Source organism: Spermophilus citellus, assembly GCF_964194105.1.
Source record: "Spermophilus citellus genome assembly, chromosome: 4".
In the NCBI taxonomy this organism is placed as follows: Eukaryota; Metazoa; Chordata; class Mammalia; order Rodentia; family Sciuridae; genus Spermophilus; species Spermophilus citellus.
The window spans coordinates 42,297,301-42,301,845 of record NC_138185.1 but is presented as its reverse complement, the minus strand read 5'-3'; the positions used below and the strand labels follow the sequence as shown (position 1 = coordinate 42,301,845).

General features: G+C 41.7%; 1 pseudogene across 1 annotated transcript; it reads right to left on the bottom strand.

Moving 5' to 3' along the window:
• Positions 1–487: 487 nt before the first annotated feature.
• LOC308647605 (E3 ubiquitin-protein ligase makorin-1-like) lies at positions 488–4,090 on the bottom strand (annotated as a pseudogene). Its single transcript has 3 exons — positions 3,825–4,090; positions 815–1,385; positions 488–747 (listed from the first exon to the last, which is right to left on the bottom strand). The product of its transcript is annotated as an E3 ubiquitin-protein ligase makorin-1-like (transcript).
• Between the last annotated feature and the right edge of the window lie 455 nt (positions 4,091–4,545).

Here is a 4,545-nt window from a genome sequence, read left to right as displayed (position 1 = left end):
CACCTCCTACATCTGCAGAAGGCTACTTGCCAGCCAGCTTAGGTCCCTTCACCCATCACCCCTACTCTTGGACCCCAAAGCATGGCTGGTACTTTTGCTTCTGAACCTGAGGTCCTGGAAATGAGTGCAGAAAGTCCATAGACACAACCTGGCTGAAAACAGATGACACAACAAACCTGTGCAGACAGATAAATTCATGTTACAAAAAAACTGACTTTAAGATTTATTTTTGTAACTTTTTGAAACAGAGAAAACAGACACTCCTTGGGGGAAGGAGAGGGGAGCTGCAAGCCCTGGGTAAGTGATCACAACAGCACCTGGAGTGGGGAGTCCTGCCTAGGAGACCAACACGCCTTGCCCTGCCACACAGATGACAGCTACTGTCTGAGGCTCGCAGACCAGTTCCCATGCCTCGAAAAGCTGCTATAGGTGTCATAAAAATCTTCCAGCTCATTGTGAAACAAGTCCCACTTGTCCTTGGAGTCTATCAGCTTGTCGTCCCCACCTGCAGCCAAAAGCATAAGCAACATCTCACCCAACTGGAAGGTGAAAACCTCCTCTTCATCATTGTCAAAGGGGTTGCTGTTCTCTCTTTCCTCAATGAACTCCCAGAGTGGTTCCTTCTTTGGGTCCGGTATGCACTTGATGTTCCCACTTTCTGTCTCTGTGACTCCTCTCTACTGCCATCAGGGTACACATGCTTGTTAAGACAGTTCCCTCCAAATGGACGCATCCTTCATCAAATACCTGCATGCTTTGTTGCTCTTTGTATTTGTATTTCTGAATGAGTTTCTGTTTCTCTTCTTTTTTCCACCACCCGGTGTTCACTTGGAATGACAAAGTTAGATGTGATCCAGCATTCCGTGTGGGACTTTTTGATATTGCTCAGCACTCCTCCACTTGAGAATGCACTTGAAACGGTAGGTGTGTTTGCAGTTGCAGAGGATCCCAAAGCGGTGCTTGCTGGGGTGGGCTTTCTCAGAGAGCACCTCCATGAAGACCCCACACAGCACATCTTCACTGCTCTACACAGCAAGAGACAGCTCCATGTCCTTCTTGTGAGCCACAATGCAAGATTTGATGTGCTGTGTCCTCTGAGCTGCATCCATCCAGTGGAGGACCTGCAGCCCATCATGTCATCTGAGTCTCCATGGAGATAAACACAGTTCTCCCCATAGTAGCATTCTCCCACTGAAGCACAGGGGCAAAGCTGCTTCTTACTTTCCACTGCAGTTTGCTCTTTCTCTGATTCTTCCTTGGTCACTGAGCCCTGCAGGGGCGCTTCAGTGCAGGAAGGGGTGGTACGGCCACAGTAGGGTTGCTCAGGAACGAACTCAATGGCATTCACCCAGTCCTCTGAACCTGCTCCTAGTCTTGGATATTTTGAATTTATTTTTTTTTATTTTATTTGTTCTAAATTAGTTATACATGACAGCAGAATGCATTTCGATTCATTGTATGCAAATGGAACACAACTTTTCATTTTTCTGGTTGTACACAATATAGAGTCGCACCACATGTGCAGTCACACATGTACATAGAGTAATGATGTTCATCTCATTCCACCATCCTTCCTGCCCCCATGCCCCCTTCCCTTCCTTCCCTCTCCTTTGCCCAATCAAAGTTCCTTCATTCTCCCCACAAACACCCTTGCCCCATTATGGGTCAACATCCATTTATCAGAGAAAATATTTGGCTTTTGGTTTTTTGAAATTGGCTTACTTTGCTTAGCATGATATTCTCTGACCCCATCCATTTACCTGAAAATGCCATAATTTTATTCTATTTTAAGGCTGAGTAATATTCAATTATGTATGTACACCACATTTTCTTTATCCAATCATCTATTGAAGGGCATCTAGGTTGGTTTCATAGTTTAGCTATTGTGAATTAAGCTGCTATAAACATTGATGTGGCTGTGTCACTACAGTATGCTGATTTTAAGTCCTTTGAGTATAGATTGAGGAGTGGGATAGCTGGGTCAAATGGTGGTTCCATTCCAAGTTTTTTGAGGAATCTCCACACTGCTTTCCAAAGCAGTTGAACTAATTAGCAGTGCCACCAGCAATGTATGAGTGTACCTGTTTCTCCACATCCTCTCCAGCACTTATTGTTGCTTTATTTATTTTATTTTATTTTATTTTACTTTTTATTTTTTTAAGGCTGGTAATATAGATAGAGCCCTAATATCCAGAGTATACAAAGAACTCAAAAAATTAGACAATAAGAAAACAAATAACCCAATCAACAAATGGGCCAAAGACATGAACAAACACTTCACAGAGGAGGACATACAATCAATCAACAAGTACATGAAAAAATGCTCACCATCTCTAGCAGTCAAGGAAATGCAAATCAAAACCACCCTAAGATACCATCTCACCCCAGTAAGATTGGCAGCCACTATGAAGTCAAACAACAAGTGCTGGCGAGGATGTGGGGAAAAGGGTACTCTTGTACATTGCTGGTGGGACTGCAAACGGGTACGGCCAATTTGGAAAGCAGTAAGGAGATTCCTGGGAAAGCTGGGAATGGAACCACCATTTGACCCAGCTATTGCCCTTCTCAGACTATTCCCTGAAGACCTTAAAAGAGCACACTACAGGGATACTGCCACATTGATGTTCATAGCAGCACAATTCACAATTGCTAGACTGTGGAACCAACCCACATGCCCTTCAATAGATGAATGGATTAAAAAAATGTGGCATTTATACACCATGGAGTAGTACGCAGCACTAAAAAATGACAAAATCATGGAATTTGCAGGGAAATGGATGGCACTAGAGCAGATTATGCTTAGTGAAGCTAGCCAATCCCTAAAAAACAAATACCAAATGTCTTCTTTGATATAATGAGAGCAACTAAGAACAGAGTAGGGAGGAAGAGCAGGAAGAAAAGATTAACATTAAACAGAGACATGAGGTGGGAGGGAAAGGGAGAGAAAAGGGAAATTGCATGGAAATGGAGGGAGACCCTCATTGCTATACAAAATTACATATAAGAGGTTGTGAGGGGAATGGGAAAATAAACAAGGAGAGAAATGAATTACAGTAGATTGGGTAGAGAGAGAAGATGGGAGGGGAGGGGAGGGGGGATAGTAGAGGATAGGAAAGGTAGCAAAATACAACAGTCACTAATATGGCAGTATGTAAAAATGTGGATGTGTAACCGATGCGATTCTGCAATCTGTATTTAGGGTAAAAATGGGAGTTCATAACCCACTTGATTCTAATGTATGAAATATGATATGTCAAGAGCTTTGTAATGTTATGAACAACCAATAAAAAATAAAATAAAAATTTTTAAAAAAGCTGGTAATTTTTTTAACTTTTTTTATTATTAGTTGTTCAAACATTACAAAGCTCTTGACATATCATATTTCATACATTTGATTCAAGCAGATTATGAACTCCCATTTTTACCCCGTATACATATTGCAGATTCACATCGGTTCCGCATCCACTTTTTTACATACTGCCATACTAGTGTCTGTTGTATTCTGCTGCCCTGCATATCCTCTACTATCCCCTCTCCCCTCCCCTCCCCTCCCCTCCCATCTTCTCTCCCTACCCCATCTACTGTAATTCATTTCTCTCTCTTGTTTTTTTCCCTTTCCCTTCACTTCCTCTTATATGTAATTTTGTATAACAATGAGGGTCTCCTTCCTTTATTGTTGCTTTAATTCTTGATAATTGCCATTCTGACTGGCATGAGATGAAATCTTAGAGTAGTTTTGATTTGCATTTCTCTAATTACTAGAGATATTGAGCATTTTTTCATATATTTGCTGATTTCTAAAAAGCAGAAAGTGTCATTAAAATGAATTTCTTGACTCAGATTTGCCTGTATTCATTTTGACAAGTGGTGCAACTACAGATGAGAGACTTGAGGAGGCAGCAAGGCATGGTTTTGCAATTAGATTTGTAGCAGTTGCTTCTTCCTGTTCAGTGGCTTGCTATGTTCATAGCAGCAGTGGTTTCCATAAATACAGTACTGTTGTTGAAAATACTTGCACACTCTACCATTTGAACTATCAGAGAGGTCATGAAAATAGTGAGTTATCTCCTTTCTTACAAATCCCATGCATAAAATGCCTCTCCCTTAATGTGCAGGGCACTGGAGAAGGAGTATTCCACAGCCCAGCAGAGGTCACACGCTACCAACCTCTGCAAACCAGGCTGAGGCCTCCAGCGATGCCAGAGGGTGTTGATGCAGAAACTGTCCTGTTAATAGATCTTAAAGAAGTTCTGAGTTTGCATACCTTCATTTGCCAAAGTTGTGTGACCTTGGATAGATAGTTGAGTCTCTTTGAGCCTTGGTTTCTTTGCTTGTAAGGAGAGCAATAAAATATCCTACACCTGGCCTTTGGTAAGCTATAATGTTAGCATATGCAAGATTTTGCAAAGTGCCCAAAATATAGCAGCAGCTTAACAAATGGTATCTACTGTTATTGGTAGTAATAGTAGTAGTAGTCCTAAGAGAAAGGATGTTCTGAAGACAGTGATCATTCCAGAAATAGGAATCCTGCCTCTGGCCTTGTTG